Genomic DNA, 18,175 nt, shown 5'->3' on the forward strand with positions numbered 1-18,175 from the left:
ATACGTTTAGGTAGGTATGTATACAATATACCTACTGAAAACAAGCACACAGGTAGCTTTGGTTCGACTATAGCTAAATATCCAGCTTTGGCGAAAAGGAGTGGCGTAAGTATATGTAAGAAAGAAAAGGCTTAACACGTCTTCCCAAGTTCTTCGATGTCGAAGACGAAAATATTCACGAACGAACGCGGAAAAATAAAAAAAAATGGATGTTGCAGGATTTCACATAACATGGCCGAATTTTCCTTCCCAAAATTCATCCTCATACAACGCTAGTGAAAGGTACATACCTACCTAGGTATTTTGATCAGTTTCATTGAAGAAGGATTTAGAGAATCTCACACTTCTAGAAACCGTTCAAATTTATTTCCAATTTGTAAGTATCTAAAATTTTTCTTTAGAAATGGAGGCGTGAAAAAAATCAAAAATAATCACGTCACAAAAAATGGATGAAATTGCTTATACTTTGGAAATTTTTCAAAGTTTTTTTTAGAGATTCGTGACTGATAGCCGACAAATTCTCAAGAAATGTTTTTCTTAGGTAAAAATTAAGAATCTTCACAATGAAAAAAAAAAAAAAAAAAAAAATGGAGACCTCTAAAAATTTTGAGAACCTAGCTAATAATTTTCCAAGTGCTGCAGATAGTGTCATTCCACGTCAATTCAACTAATGATTAGTGGTAAGGGGGGATCGACGATTTTTTTTTGAAATTTTTCCTGTGGAAAGAACTTCCGAAAGGATGACCAATGGTGCAAATTGCAGCCCTCTAGCCCTTTTTAAAGGCTGCTTGGGGGGGGGGTGTCAAAGTTTTCAGTGGTTTTTTGGTGATATCATAAAAATCAGTTTTGCCACTTTTTTCGTATGAAAAATTAGATCGAAAAGTTTCAAAACGTAGTTTTCATATCGTTCCAACTCTCAAAAATTCTGAAACAAATGAAGACGTCATAACAAAAAGGGGTATATATGACACATATGTCCTTTTTGAGACGAATCCATATTGTTATTCTTCAGACCTTCCTCTATCATATGAGGCCACCCCCACTTCACAAATTTGAAAAACCACTGAGATATCACCATTTTAAAACTGCGAAGTCGATTAAAAATTTACTTTTTCAGAGATAATGGGTTACTCATGGTCGATTTTGTGTTGTCAACCATTATTTACCTGGTTTAAATCCAAAAATTTGCTCAAAAACATTTTTAAGTCAATAAAAAAAAATTGGCCAAAAAAACTTGTCTTTTTTGTTTTTTTTTTTTTTTTTTTTTAACTCAACATAGCGATCTTTTTTCAGAGATAATGGGTTACTCATGATCGATTTTGTGTTATCGGCCATTATTTACCTGGTTTAAATCCAAAAATTTGCTCAAAAACATTTTTAAATCAAAAAAAAAATTGGCCAAGCTTTCGCTTCAAAAAGGACATATAATTCTAAATGTTTGAGCGCTTACCGCTAACACACAGTTTCCTCCAGACTGATGGTGCATAGCATTTCCTATAGTTAGATAGTGGGAAAATAAGATAAAATCGTCACCATGTTCAAATATTTACATTTCTAAACTTCACAAGCACTCAAACTTTCAAACAGTTTTTTCTCAAAATACAACTTTCACACATTTATGTCCTTTTTGCTATGACGTCTTCAAATATATTATGGACAACTTTCCATGCTGAATGACATACTGAAAAATTGCGATGGCATTATTTCGTAAAGTCGATTAAGAAAAATTAAAAGTTTGCGAAAAAATGAGATTTTTTGATTTAAAACATGAAAAAAAAATTTTGACTAGTGAAGTTGTCCCATTTGACCCCTATTTTTACGTATCAGTTGAAAAAGTTGAAAACCCCCTTTCACTCGATGAAATGAACTCATCAAAAAAAATCAAAATTCTGATGATGAATTCAAAAAATAAACGAATTTTAATTTTTTTTGCTATGAGTGTAATTTTTAGGGCTAGGATTTTTAAGCGCTATCAAACACATTTAAGCGCTATAAAAAATCAATAAAAATGCAAGAAAAAAGCAAAAAAAAAGCGCTATCAAATCCTACCATGTTACGTATCAAAATGAAGGCCTTTTGAAACCCAGCAAGATACCTACCTTCAATATATGTACAACTTGAACCAAAATGAACGAAAAGAAAAAAAGGAAAAAAAGGAAAAAACTGAAAATAAAAATTTAAAAAAATTAAAATTAAAATAAAAATTGAAAAATGAAAACTGAATCTGTTATTTTTCACGTTTTTCCTCCCTTGTTTTTTTGAACTAATCTTTTTTCAACAATTATTTTTTTTTCAAAAATGTGCAAAAAGTTGATAAATTTTTGTATTTTTGGAACTAATTTCTTCAATTTAACCAATTTTTCACCAAAAAAAAAACGCTAACGACGAAAAAAAGCCCCAAAAAAGCAAAATTCTGCCAAACTTACACCGAATCCCGCCATTTTTGGTTTTACTGGAGCCTCCAGCGCAATTTTTGATTTTTTCCTGAATTTTCAAATATTATAGGTACTTATCTAGAAGATGTGGAAATTAATTTGTGCAGCTAAAATCGAGTTGTAGCTATTCTTGGCCTGTTTTACGAGTTTATCCAGGATTAGGCGCTTTAATAAACAATTACTCGAGGTGTTCGCCAGGAAATCGTCGAAATTGTAAATGATTTCCTTAAACAAGTCAAGAATAAAAACCAGAACTGAACTTTTAGCTGGTAAAATTAATTTTCACAACTTTTGGAAAGATTAAAAATTGTTGGAAAAATCAAAAATTTGCGCTGGAAGCTCCAGCGCGACCGAAAATGGTGAAATATCAGCTTACAATCGAATTTCCTCATATTTACCGCAAGAAGTACTTACACATTTAAAAAGAAGACACATTTATTTCAGAAAATCACTCGGCAGGGGGTAGGTACTTTTGATTTGTCTAAAATTCGCTAAAATTCTAAACATCAATTTGGGCAGCTGAAAATTTGAACTTAGAAAAATAGGAAGAATGAGATACCTAAGATATAAAAGTAATGGTGATGGAATTTGAAAAATATTGGTTCAGCTGGGAATGAATTTTGGAGAAAAACTATTCTTACAATAACACACAGCGAAAAATTTTACTCCCTGAAAACTTTTTTATAGACCATTTTTGAAACGGTTTCGAGTCCTCACAACGTAATAGGGTTTGAATACTTGGAGATCTGATCTTGCAAAAAACAAAGTAAATCAATTCCATTTCTACCCTTATTGAATCCCTAATTCAATCCAAGCACAATCACCTATTTCATTCTACACGAAGGAGAAATTCGACTAAAAAGTAAAACAGGGATAATATTACGAGTCTCGTATTATCGTCGAAGAGATGAAAATATTATACAATCCGTCGTCATCGAAGGGATAGAAATCCGTCATGTATACGCGATGATTTTTTTCCTCGTATTTTCTACACTCAGGGTAAGGCAATGACGACGACTACGGTGTTGAAATTTAAACAAGAAACGCGAATTAGTAGATGTATTTTGCGGGGACTGGGAAAATAAACGGAGACTGGGAAAAACAGACACTGGGACAAGGTCAATAACCACCATAATAACCACCAAATAATGCACGTAAAAAAGATCGCGAATGGATGTGTAGATTTGTGTTGTATAAGTTGTTTAATGCGAAGCGTAAGAAGGCAGAGATGAGGAAGTGTGTTGAACCAAGTATCTAGCTGCTTTCCTTCTCACTCACCAACACAGTCTCTCTCATAGCAGCAAACACAGTCTCTCTCTTTCTAACAACTGCACAGAGACGTTACAGTGTGTTGAATCAAGTACTTAGCTGCTTTCTTTCTCACTCACCAACACAGTCTCTCTCTCTCTCACACAGCAACACAGTGTCTCTCTTTCTCATAGCAGCAAACAAACACAGTCTCTCTCTTTCTAACAACTGCTGCTTTGCACTCCAACACATTAAAGAGCAACATTGATCGTGACCCAGAGATTTTTTTTGTTTTGCTGGAAGTTAAGAAACAAATAGAATTTTTCAACTCGTCTGTATGTATGTAGGTACGTGTATTTTTAATGATCAATGAACCACTGAAGAAGAAAATGAACCAATTAACTTGACAAACATTTTGATTTTTTTGTTACCTAATATTGTATGATTGAAAAAAAAACAAGGCTCCTTTTTCACCTAACCAGTTGCTTGCATACATTGTAACGCATTCGATTATTAATATGGAACCAGATTGCTTACCTTGATCGTGACTAAGATGTGTTTTTATTTACGGTGGATGTTACGAGTATACGAAGAATAGATTTTATCATTTTTCAACTCGTCTGGTTATATGTATGTACGTAAGTGTATATTCAATCCATTGAAGAAAAAATGACATCGTGAATAGTATACAGAGATTGATGTGAATCAAGTTGGCTAATGAGAGTACAAAGCATAGGTAGAGGAGCAGACTTGTGTTGAATTTATTTTATTTCTCACACCTACACTCTCTGTTTCTTTCTATAACCTATTGATTTACATTTGAACACATTATACAGCAATTAGTATGGAGTATATTACATAACTACCACCATAGTCAGAGACTCTCAACTTTGTTAAACTTACAAGTTACATTCTAACATACTTTTACATGAGCACAAGTGTACAGTACCTTGGTTCTCATCTCATTTTTATACATCAATTGTTGGGTTGAGTCAAGTACATAGTGATAATTTTTTGTTAGATAGAATTGTTTAGCTGTCTGCTTGTTTAACCCAGATATATTTGGATAAAGAGTTAAGGAATTAGTTGACTGGTTGGTAAAATTATATTTCTCAAGCTAAAATTTTCAAAAAATGATTCAATAGTCTATCAACCAAAAACAAGTATGTAATCAGAGATTGTAAACATTGAAAATTCTCATTTTTAGCTTTACCTACCATCTTTCACAGTGCCCCACAGAGCAGATCAAAAATCAACCCTGCATGTTGAAGTCAAAATGAAGTGTGAATTTTGACGTTTCAGCTTCTTTTGTTAGAATTTTATGGTAATTTAAATTTGCTTGAAATGGTTCGAACTATTTTGGAATCTATTTGAATTTTGATTTTTTTATGTTGGATAGATTTTAACACTTTTTTTAGAAATTAAAACATCTAACAATTTTCTGGAACCTTCAAAACAGCTTAAACCCATTGTCAATCTAATCAATTAGGTGAAGTTATGATATAAATTAAATTTGGACTTTGTAAAATTGTGTGGGAATTTCAATTTTTAAAATCTACCTGCTGGTTGAGGCTCCAAAACTGCTTAAAATGCTTGAAATGGTTTGAAACTGTTTTCAATCAACTTGTAAGAACAAAAATAGGAATCCATTCCTCATACTTGAGCTGGATTGACTAAACATACTTAATATAAGTAAAACTACACATTGTTAACGTAAAATATTGAGAAGTGAACATCAGTTTCAAGCCAAGAACGTGTTCAATCAACTTGTAAGATATCGTACATCTTCACCAAGCAAAACTCCATCACCATAACTAGAGCTCGGATTTTTATGCGCTTAAAAAATCATTTTATGCGCATAAAATATGCACTTATTTTGATCAAATTATGACAAAATATGCCCTTATCCATCAAAATATGCACTTTTATGCAACATCAATATGGGTATCTATAGAAAGGATTTTTCATTTTAAAGGTGAAGAGAAGGCTAGAAAATTGAGAAATTAAAAAAAAATAGGTTCAAGTCTTCAATTTTACTTTGAATAATCAATTTTAGGTCAACATACAAATTGCCTCAATGTGGTAAAAAGAAATTGAAAAATCATTTTTTCAATTTTTCCACTAGTTTTTCGATTTTTAATGAAAAATACTACCAAAAAACGATGTTTTGGCCAAAATTTCCAAAATATGACTGAAAAATAGAAAAAATGGCCAAAATATGACAAATATGCACTAAAAATGTCTAAAATATGCATTTATATGCATTTATACCCAAAATATGCAAAATATGCACTAACAAGTTGGGCTCATTTTACTCAGAATTGTATGATTCGCAAAAATCCATAGGATATGCGCGATCTTCTGCGATGAATGAAAATATGACAAATCATAAAAATCCGAGCTCTAACCATAACTATCACCTGATTTCACAATTTTGAACAATTTATTGTTATTTTGAGAGATTTTAAAAACATTTGGGGTATTATGTATTTTGATGCACTACACAATACACAAAATTATAGACAGTGATTAGTGAAAAAACAATTCACTCTGTCTTTGATCACAGTTGTTACATTAATTGGGATTATTCAAGTTGTGATGAGACAAACTAGACAATATTGTTGGCGTAACATCAAATGAATGAAAAAAAAAGTTGAACATTTTTTTATACATTTCACAACAAACAGTTCGTTGAGATTATTTTTTCCTTGCTTCTGTTCTGTTGCTTATCATCACAGAGTAATCATAGATGGGTTACTATTTCACCATCACAATATGCACTAATTTCATTCATTTGAGGAGTTTAGAATCAAAATTCACTTTTGACATCGGATAAAGTTTTGAGAAAATCGGTGGTAAAAATGATTTTGCTCAGTACGTTGATGATAAAAAATGTTGAAAAGTGTATTGTGCTCTTGAGTAAGACTACTGGATAGGATTCAATGAGAATTTTTTTTACAAGTTGACATAAGTACATAGGTAGTTCAAAATTATACTTATCTACCTTATTATTATGACATGTGATTTTCATTTATCTACTATTCTGCATCGTGATTTGTAAGTGGTTACAAAAATCTTAAATTTATGTAAATTGAAAAAAAAATTGTTTGAATAGATAACTTTTGATTTTTTTGAATGGTTTTTCCTTGATAAGTATATTTATTCATTTTGTTTCATTTTTCTAAATAGTCTCACTTGCTAAGCTCTCTGAGGTCCAAAATGTGGATAAACTCATCAAATAGGTTAAGAATAAACTAGGTACAACTCAATTTTTAACTGACCAACTCAGTTTTCCTCACCTTTTGAGGCAATTTTGAAATGCTGGAGGACTCAAAATCGTGATGAAGGTTCAAGAATGATATCAAATGATGAAATTTGGTTCCAATCATATGTGATCAAGTGGAACAGATGGGTGGGTCAAGTAGTAGGAAGAGTTATTCATAAGAAAACATTAGAAAATCAACGTATGATTTTGAATGTTTAATACCTTCTTTATCTCAACAAGAGCTCTAATTTTATATTTTTACAAGCTTTCTACAGTAAAAAATAATGTAGGCACAGGAAAAATCTGAAAATTAACAAACCAATATGACTCCAATTTTATATAGTGAATGTAAATTAACATGTTAGTTCAAATGATAATACCATTTTTTTTGAAAAAAAAAATCATGTTTAACCTCTTTTTTTCTCAGTTTGAAAATTTCTTTCCTTTCAAAATAAATAATTTGTCACTATAGGAACTTGACAGAGGTGCGCCGCGCTAGTGTCGCCTTATTTATGATTGGCTGATGAAAGGTCCCAGTATAAACATTGGAATGTAATGTTGTGAAAATTGAAGGAAAATTGTTGAAAATTGCTGATAACAACGGGACCTTTCGTTAGTTCTGGTGTTTTTGACTACCATTTCCTAGAGCGCGACAGTTGTCTTGTCAAATCTCTATACCATAGAAAAGGGTCATTTGCATCGTAATTTCTATTAGGTACTCTGCAAAATCTCATGTAAATCAGTTCATTAGAAGAGTCTGTAGCCTTTTCAACAGAAATCTCAGTATGTAAGTAATTAATTCATTGTCAATTTGTTGATAAATTAGGTACAAGGGAGAGAATTTTTTCAAATATTCATCTACAAATACTCTTATCTCAATAAATACAAAAATTTTCATTTTGTAAGTTTCTGATGGTATTTTTTGGAATTAGTATCAAGCTTCTAATTTTTCTTCTCGAAAATGAAAAGTGTCAGTCCAATTTTTGATATGTTATTCTACATGAAAAGAACTAAAACTGAGAATTTCTCAAAATTTTTGTTCTCGGATTCATTGTACCACAGAAAAGGACCATTGGTTTCATAATTTTTATTATGTACCATGCAAAAGTGTATGCAACTGCAAGAACAAAAAGGAAAGGAACATGCACTGCTGAAGGGCTTGGTGTCGAGTCTGTTGAAAAAAAGTGGACTCTTGTCTGCTCTATGTGTACCTAGTGCTGTATAAATTTGTTCATTCATGACGACTGCTGCTACAATGAGTATGAGCAAGACCTGGTCAAACAATTTACCCGATGGCAACAACAAGGAAGCAGTAGCATCAGTACAGAGAGATAAAGAGAGAAGTGCGAGTCGTGATTACTAGTACACACGCGATCATTGCAATCAGTTTTTCATGTTGTTGTGTTCATATTGTAGGTGGTACACTCGACGATGTGCATTGACATCGACACATTTACTACAGACCCAAGTTCATCTTCGAAAAACTCAACAAACATGTTTTGCACTCGAAGTTAATATAACAGAAAGAGAAATGTACCTGAAAAAAATTCTGTGTCGTGAGATTATTGTTATGAAAATGTGTACACAATAAGTAGGTAAAGCAATCATATCCCTCCCTAAATGACACGTTGCACTAGACAAACACTCCTAATTTTACATTTTCGCTTCAGTTTTGGAATGAGTTAGTGACTTGATATTACACAGTGCATGACACAGTAGGTATCACTCTTGTATCTGTTGAGGTGGTGATAAATAAGACAATACGTGAATTCATTTTCATCTTCATTTATTTAAAAATTCCATCATTTCAACCTTAAATAAAAAATTACTCGTTGGAGGCTTTGGAAAAATACCTTGAGAAAAATTAGAAACACACTGGAGATGTGTAGAAATGGTCATAAGTGGTTGTTTTCCTGTTGAGAGGGATTGGAATGAAATAATCATTCTCACCATTTCATTTGATGAAAAAAAAGTGAAAATATTGAAAATTTAGATGAAAAAATATTGTACAATGTGAAATGATTTTACTAGTCTTTTTCAAAATTTGTGAGTCTGATTTTCAAAGTAGATTCAAGGATTAGGTACTTATCATTGTGGTGAAAAGGAAACCTCCTAGATTGAAATAATTTCACTCACTGAATGTAAATTTGTAAATATTGAATTTTTGGGTTGAAAATTTTTCATTTCTTTACTTTGAACCAAAAAATGCTCATAATTGTTACAATAACTTGCTGCTTTACAATGCATTTCATGAGACGAATTGTTTTTTCTTATGCATTGCTTACATTACCTGTGTTTAGAATAAATGTGCATTTTAGATAAAATCTCAGGCAAATCAATTCATTTGGTGAGCTTGTAATCCTATCAACGGAAATTTTCAGCAAGTGATAGTGAATACATGGTCAATTCATTGACAAATTGTGAGGGAGTGAAATTTTTAAAAAATGTTTGTCTTCAAATTTCCAACCAATTTCAATTTCTAGATCACTTTTTTGTCATTTAAACTGTAAGATTGAAAGTGAAAATGTGAAATGATTGAATAAAAGAGAATAAGTATGTACTTCATATTTGTTGTCTGAAGTATTACTCTAATGATGATAGAGCTATTTGATATTATTTCATATCGAAAAGAGATTTACAAAGGAATCTGTGTTGTAAATACAATGGAGCTTTAAATTCTTCAACTTTTGAAAATATTTCAAAATTCAAACAGGATGTTAACCTTTTTTGTTGACTTGATTCCCTCAGTTTTTAGCATAAACATTGGTTCCTTGTTGCTTAACTGGGAGTTGTATACAATCATAGAATTCACACACCTAATTATTCCATTAAAAAAATTCTCCAATGTGAACATACACGAGAAAAACACTATTTTTTTGAAAACTTACTGGTACTTTTACAACAATGTGTCCAACTTGTAATTTTTTTCTCCAAATATGAACCAGATATAACTGTGAGAACAAAGGAAAAGGAAGGTGTGCTGCTGAAGGTTTCAGTGTCAAGTCAGTTGATGAAAAAAGTAGACACTATCTGCTCTGCATGTACCTAGTGCAGTACAAATTCATTCATTTCATAACAACAACAACTGCTGCATTGAGTAGCAGTGAGACCACAAGGAAGCAGTAGCTGTGGTACAGAGAGTCAAAGAGAGAAGTTTAAGTTGAGATAACTCCTACACGCTTCTGATACAACCAGTTTTTTTCTGTTGTGTTGTGGGTGGCTTACTTGACAATGTAGGTACAGACATCGACATACTCACCATAGATACAAGCTCATCTTCAAAAAACTCAACATAATTGATTATATCAGTCATTTTGTTTTTTCATTGAAAACATACATAGTTTTAATGAATGGAGTGAAAACATATCAATTTCTGTGTTGACATGATCAAAACCACAGATAGATGGATGATGTTGTTGCATTTGATAAGAGGGTTACAGGAGAAGGAACAAGTTGTTTCACCTTTCTCTACACTGGATCACACCAAAACCTTGTACATACCAAACGGAATGTAGGGAATTGTTAAATTGGGAGTCTTGTTGATATACATTACAGGTGGAGGAAGGACTTTGATAATAACTTACAATGAATTTTGATGACAGCTGCATCGAGTAATCAAGCACTCGCCTTTGTTAATTTTTGGCTACTTTTTCTACTAAATGTGAGGAGTGATAACCCTACTTCAGATAGTAAAAGTTGAAATTTTTTGAACACTCAACTCAATCAGGAATAATTCACGTCTTTCTTAGCTAACAAAGCTGTAATTAAACATACCATGCACTGAAAAATGTATCACAAACAGTCAAATTGATCATGTCACTATGTTTTGATTATATGTACAATAAAAGTAGGGAGATACAACCTGAGCCAACTATTTATTGTCAATTTTTCAAAATTACTTTGAAAAATCAAAATATAGTCATCATTGAAATTGGTGAATGTCACTTGAAGCAGCTTCAGTCAGTTAGCAAAATTTTTTCCAACATTCATTTCAAAAATGTTTATTTTTTGTAAACAAATTAAAAACGAAGCATTTCTAGAGAAGAATTATTGACATTGCATTGATTGGATCAATTTTTTCCCCCTTTGAACTGAAATGTTTTTATGATTGTTGCAATAACCTGCTGTCTTTCAACACATTTCATGTGACAGATTTTATTCAGAAATTTTTTGAAATGTGATTGAAATGGTATCCACTTTGCACCTCCTCACCAAATCTGTGGAAGACTTTCTAATTGAAGGGAAACATCCTGAAGACCATTTTTAAACAAACTTTTCAATGTCATTTTAATTGTCAGTCATTTTTTGAACTGTACAAAGCTAGATTGAAGAAGCATGCAAAAAATTGTCTCCAGACAAAATTCATTTTTCAATTTTTAGCAAATTTAGATGAAAATAAATGAGAAAAAAATCAAAATTTTATTAAATTAATCTAGAATGCTGAAATTTGAGATGTAGGTAGTCTATTTCCAACCTATTGAATCGATTGAAAACGGTTTCAAATCATTTTGAACAGTTATGATCTGAGAGCTTCCTTGAAGTTTGAAATTTCCACAAAACATCATCAAATGATGTTGGAAATCTGAAATGCATCTGCACTCCAACTTACAACATGCTATTAAATTGACTGTTGGTGGGTAGAAGTCATTTTAGAATCTCCTGTGACTTTTTAAAATTTTTTTGGAGTTTTCAGTAGTTTATCTAACAAATTTCATCAAATGCAGTTGTAATTGAACTAATTTCAATACTCTTTGAAGTTGACTGTGAGTAAATTTCAAGTTGTTCTGACATCTCCAGTGACTTCTCAGTTCACCCATAAATAATTGAACACAGTGTTGCTTTTATGAATGCTTTTATTTATTGAAATTACAAAGTAAAATTTTATCAAATTGGTGCAAATAAACAATTAATTTTATTTTACATTCTTATCATTAAGGTTAGTATTCAAACATTACAAATAATTTTTTTTATTCAAGAACATCTTCATCATCTTCAACAACATTGTCATCATTTTCATTTTCCCTTAAATAATAATCAGCCATTTTATAATGACCATAAGCTATACTATTAATATTATCATAAAAATAACGCTTATCAGAAAAATTTACTAAAGCTTTTTTAGGTTGCTTCACTGTGTAGACTTGGTGATTGACAGATCTAAAAAGTATTTGTTCCTTTGAACATTCAACATTTTCAAAAAGACATTTATAAAAATCCTCAAATTTGAGCTCCTTTTTTATTATTGTTCTTTTTAGACCTTTCACTTTTTTAATGTCTGCTTTATCCTGTAAATCTAAACTGTAAACTTTTGGACAAAGTGAAATGAATCGTTTGCATTGATGAGGGTACAGCTCATCTTTGAAATATCCCAAAGCCGTATCATTCACATTTGAGTAACAAGGATGGTCTGTTGGATAAGTGCTGGTATCAAAATAATCTAAACCCTTTCTAGCAATGTATGGATACACATCGTCAGTAGCAACAGACAAAATAAATGAATCTGTGTCCATGTACAGTAACTGAGGGAATGGAAGGTCAGGAAAAATTTGAGGTATTTTTTCATAATAAAATTCGTACATATAATTTCTTGACAACTCCAAAGTTGTAATTCCCAAATAAATCGGTTTATTCAGTGTAATGGTATTTTTATGGAAATGTACACCAACAAGATTTTCAGAAAAAATTGTTGAGCTTTTGAAAGTAGGTCTAGCAATTGATCTCGCCAATTTGTTTTCATCACAAATCAATTTAAAATTTGAATAATTTCTCTGATTCTCAATAGTTTTTCCAAAAGTTGAATTCGAAATTAACTTAAACAAAGATTTTTGAAATTTGTTTTTTGATTGTTTTCTCAACTCAGTATTGATCTTGATGAAGGGTTCAAAAAAATTTTCTTGTTTAAATGTCAAAATCTTATGCACTTTTTTCAATTCAAGACCATGTTTCAAAGCTAATTTCAAATTTCTATAATGACAAACGTAACGTTGTTTATTTTCAAGAGTACACAATAGTTTAGCCACTTTTGATTTAGGAGTAGGTTTCTTTATTGGAAGAAATGGAAAACTGTTGTGAGAATCATGTAACCTTTCTGGGTAGTCGATATCAACTTCCAAATAATACCCTATATCAGCTTCATTATCCAAATTCAAAATAAAATTAGTGTCAAACTTTTCAATGTCTGTTCGACTCACCCATGAAAAATCACGAACTGGAAATTTATTGTACCCCATTATAAATGCATAAAGACCATTCACATCCCAGTAGACTATTGAATTTAGTTTTTGATTAATTGGATCGTATTGAGTAGGAACATACTTGTTATTAGCTACTGAGTACCTAGTCACAGCTTCACTTATACCTCCCCTCATTGCTTTTTCTAAAAATAAATATTGATCTATATCTACTAATAAATCCAACTTAACATTAGTAATCTTAAGCATAGCTTCGAAGGCATATCCTGGCAAAGAATAAAAATAACATGGATCTAGTTTATAGTTATCAATACATAATTTCCTAAAAGATAGAAATACATCGGCTAGTAATAAGACGTCTGAGATCACATAAATCACTAAATAATCCTCTAAATTTCGGCATTTGAATGTTTTCCAAACTTTTTGTACAAATTTATAGTCATCTTCACTAATTTCCTCATCATTTAATTGATTATAAAAATCTTCCCTCGATGGAAGTTCCCTTACTTGTAATTTTTCAATTTTGTCCAAATAATCGTAACAAAAGAATCCTTTTTTTGTGATTAAATCAAAATAATTGGGATCAGAAAAGTATTTTTGTGTATGTATAAGTTCAGTCACTGGTAAGGATTCAACCAAAGTACGTAAGCTTGATGATAGAAAACGGTATGAGTCTACAAAACGGATCCAAAAATGTTTATTTATTTTTTTAGAAAAACTTATATAATTTTCTTCAGTAGATGGTATCACCTCCATATCCAATGCTCCCTTTTTATAACCATGCAAAATTAAATGGCTATCATATTTGGATAAATTGTGAAAATAAACCGGAAGAAATGTTGGAGTACGAGCTATTAAATTGCATTTTGAATGAGCCGGCCCAAGAAATAAATTTGTGATGTGGGAATGATGACGTACTCGTTTATCACCAACTTTAAAATCATCTCGACAAATTACACATTTTGGTGCAGTATGAAATCTGTCACACTCTTGGTCAGTCAAATTACTACAATATTCTACCTTCATGTATTTTTTATATCGTTTTTCAACATAAAGCCCCACTTTTTTAATCATTTTAAAAAATATGGTAGCCGTGTTAGGACCAGTATAGCAAACAGGATCTCGAATTTTTCCTTTCTCTGCATGTACCAAATAAAAGGAAAAGGCTATTGGCTCATGTTTTTGGAATTTTTTTAAACGCGATTTAGTAAGATTTGTATCTTTGCATGGTACAAGGAGAGCTTCAAAGTCAGCAAAAACACAAAAAGTAACAGGGGTTTCATGATGGTAATTTTTAAAGTACAGATACCTTTTATCTTCAGTAGGCATTTTGTAACATGATGGAGATACTGATTTTTCTTTACAGTACAGTTTATGTTCAGTTAATTTCTGTAATCTATTCCTACCTGTAAAATGTGCTAAACATCGTTTACATACTTCGATAGCACTTTTGGTTTTACTAACTTGTGAAGAAAGAAGCCTATTCAAATTTTTTATGAAAACATAATGAAAATCGCCATTTTTATTTTTTAGCATCAATAAATCATAGTGAAATTTTTTTTCTTGGTCTGTAACTTTTAATGGTGAAATTTTATTTCGTTCGTATACAAAGACATTGACTGAAACTGAGGTGTTTATTTTTTCAAATTTTTTAATGTCCTCGATGGTTGTAGGGTATTGAATGCCACTAAAATTAAACTTTATTTTTTGGGTATTGAATAAGTTTTTTTCAAACTCAGGAAAAATACTTGGACGCTCAAGATGTGGTTTTTTCTCCATAAATTTTAATAAAATGCAGTAGTAAAAACACCTATCATCTGTGTTTTGTACATTTATTAATGCCTTTTTATTTTTTAAAGCTTTGGGTAGTTCTATAAAGGCTCCAGCTTTGATTATATCATTTTTATTGATTCTAACCTCTAGCTCAGAAACTGAATTAAACATCCAACCTGATCCTCGTTTTGTGAATTCATCATTTTGGACGTCAATTTGTGAAATTAATTGAGATTCTAATTTTTGTAAAATATTATCATTTGGAAAAAATGGAATATTTGAAGTATTTAAATTGAAAATTTGTTCTTCATCATCAATTTTTTTGTACCAACAAAAAAGATTAAAGTTACATTTTAAACTTGGATCAATACTCAAACGAGTTTCCAAATAATTCACTAAAGACAATTTGATTTTTTCAAAAAAATGATTTATAGTGATCTCAGGCTCCTTGTTTACAAAAATTAGGGTTGATATACGATTTTTAAAAGCGGAATCACCAGTAAGACAAATGTATTCCGAATTTTCATCATAAAATTTTTCTATTACTTGTAATAAATGGTTTCTAGTTTTCTGATGGTTTTTCAATTCCTTTTCTGTATTAAATCTTTGGTAATTGCAAACGGAACAAGTTATACCCTACAAAAAACATTAAAATTAATTAATCTAGTGTTAATGTGTTATAAGGTGCTCAAAAGAAATTTTTAATTAAAAAAATATGTTAGAAAAAATTTTTTAAACATGACTAACCTTTCGTATATACTTTGACCGTAATATTTCCATGTGATTACGATTTTCCTGTGTCAAATAATCCACCTTTGTTATTGTTATGTAGTATCTCATGTCTATTCGAGACACTAGCTCCATATTCTCCATAATTGTTTCACCCTTAATTTGAAATGGAAAACTTATGATGATTACACCATCATGTGGTCTCTGTAAGAAAGAAAAAATAAAAAAAATTACTATCACTGTATAAAAATAGGTACAAAATTCAATTTTTGAAGTGAGCTGACACTTACTTTTTCTTCTATCTTTGCATTCCATTTGATCAGTGTAGTTATTTCAACTATTTTTAATAAGTGTAAGAATGACATCTCCTTATTGAGTAACTTGATGGAAAAGAAAGCTACCATCTGCCTTTTGGTTTCACTCTGGTTGGAACCTACTCCTATTTCCATTGGATCATTACCAGAAACACCAGGACGAGATGCAACATTATCGATTGAAGAATTCATATTGAATAGGTAGGTATTTTAAATGAAAAAATTAAATGAAACGAAAAATTTCCACGAACCACAAGTACTACTAGGTATCAGTGCAGTATTTAAAATGAAAAAAATAAATGAAACGAAAAATTACACGAACCACAAATACTATTATCAGAGCAAGATAATACTGTTAACAACAGTGCACAAACAATTAATGAAATATCCTGAAAAATTCATCCTTATATATACAAATTTGACCAGGAAAAAATTTCCATGTACAATAGGTACTCCTTGTTGAATAATTACTTGAATCATTAAATTTGACATGCATCCACTCACTTTTTTGGTGGAAATTATTGCACAACTGCATTTAATTCAACCTTGATATATTTTATGAAAAATGGTACTAATCTCAAATCATCTTAACATCCTTCATTTCCTCATTCTTCATACATAGGTACGTGCTTACATTTATTAGAATAGGGACATCATTCATTTTTCAATTTTAGGTACAATAAAAAAATTTAATCTAACCTTCATGTCTAATGATAAAAAAAAACCAATGCAATTCTCTAATCATTGTTGCATTTGAAAATTCTAGAAGGTACCTATAATTATTTAAACAGATACTTGCATTTTTTTATTCAAGGAAAGTGATAACTGTTTACCATTATATAACTTTGTAGGTACCTGTATAGAAAAAAATTTACGTAACAATTCATCAACAAAAAAAAAATACCATGTAGTATAGCTGCACACATATCACCTTGGTAATAAAATTTATTTGATTAGAGGAGTGCAGACATACATTGTCTTTTAACTACCTAAAATTATTTCATAATGTTTCGTAAACAAATCAAGCATCTACAATAATTTTTAATTCACAAATGTACGTACTTAACCCAGCCCAACAGTTGTATAAGATAGGAATCTGAATAGGTACGGTACAGTCATTCATCATATAACTCTACTGTTAGAATACAACTCCACGTGCAATTTAGTTCCGCTTCATTACTTATGTCTGTAGGTACCTAATCTAGTCTCATCATAATTGCTGTATTTTTGTTGGAATACAAAGCAATAGGTAATAGAAAGAGAGAAGCAGTAGGTATGACTGAGAAAAAAAACTAGTTTGATACAGACACACATGCTCCACGTTAAAGAACTTCTCTTGCTGTCGTGACCATGAAATAACTACTCACGATGCTTTACCTACAGAAAGAGAGAGAGAAAACCACTATCTGGTCCAGCACACTTCCATGCCTCTGCCGCCTCTGCCTTCTTACTCTCCGCATTACACAACTTATTCAACACAAATCTACACATCCATTCGCGATCTTTTTTACGTGCATTATTTGGTGGTTATTATGGTGGTTATTGACCTTGTCCCAGTGTCTGTTTTTCCCAGTCTCCGTTTATTTTCCCAGTCCCCGCAAAATACATCTACTCGAATTCGTTGTTGATTTAGAAAGGAAGGTAAAAGGCAACCGGAAGAAGCAAATTTTTACAAGTTCAATTTAAATACGTTGGAATTTTTCTGTTTCATTTTGTCGAACGAAGGTCGAAGAATGGCAATGATGAATTTTTTATAGGTGAAAATACGTAGGTTGTACTACGTATGCTGATAAATGTATACAGGGTGTCCCATTTCAGAAAACTTTTTTTTTACAAGTAACAAAGCAACGATACATTTCTGAATTGAGGGAGCAGAGTTATGCTCATATGAATATAAGTTGAGACGGGTGCTTTGTGAGCTTGAGTAAAAAATTTTGAGCAGAATTTTTTCATGGGTATAATGTTTGTTCTAGAGGATCTAAAAAGACCATTGCCATTCGAGCCAATTTTTCTCAAGTGTTCTGATTGATACAGTATGTGAAAAAAAAGATAACTCATCATCAAACTGTATCCAAAATAACAGAAAAATAAAACTGAAATATTAATAAACAAAACAGTAACACAGCAAAGCCAAACATTCAAAATCGTGTAGGTATGTCTTAAACGACGACACAATGTTCCTAAACTACGAAATTTTTATACCATCTTTCGCTATAAATT

The 18,175-nt window shown here is 31.2% G+C and overlaps 1 protein-coding gene and 1 long non-coding RNA gene across 3 annotated transcripts in view; both read right to left on the bottom strand.

Moving 5' to 3' along the window:
- LOC135835650 (synaptogenesis protein syg-2-like) overlaps positions 1–18,175 on the bottom strand; it is a 494,360-nt gene that overhangs the window by 457,924 nt on the left and 18,261 nt on the right. The window lies entirely within an intron of this gene.
- LOC135835649 (uncharacterized) lies at positions 11,799–16,637 on the bottom strand. The gene is made up of 3 exons (XR_010556929.1): positions 15,932–16,637; positions 15,660–15,845; positions 11,799–15,548 (listed from the first exon to the last, which is right to left on the bottom strand). It is a non-coding gene; the product is annotated as an uncharacterized LOC135835649 (long non-coding RNA).

Source organism: Planococcus citri, chromosome 2, assembly GCF_950023065.1.
Source record: "Planococcus citri chromosome 2, ihPlaCitr1.1, whole genome shotgun sequence".
NCBI classification, from domain to species: Eukaryota; Metazoa; Arthropoda; class Insecta; order Hemiptera; family Pseudococcidae; genus Planococcus; species Planococcus citri.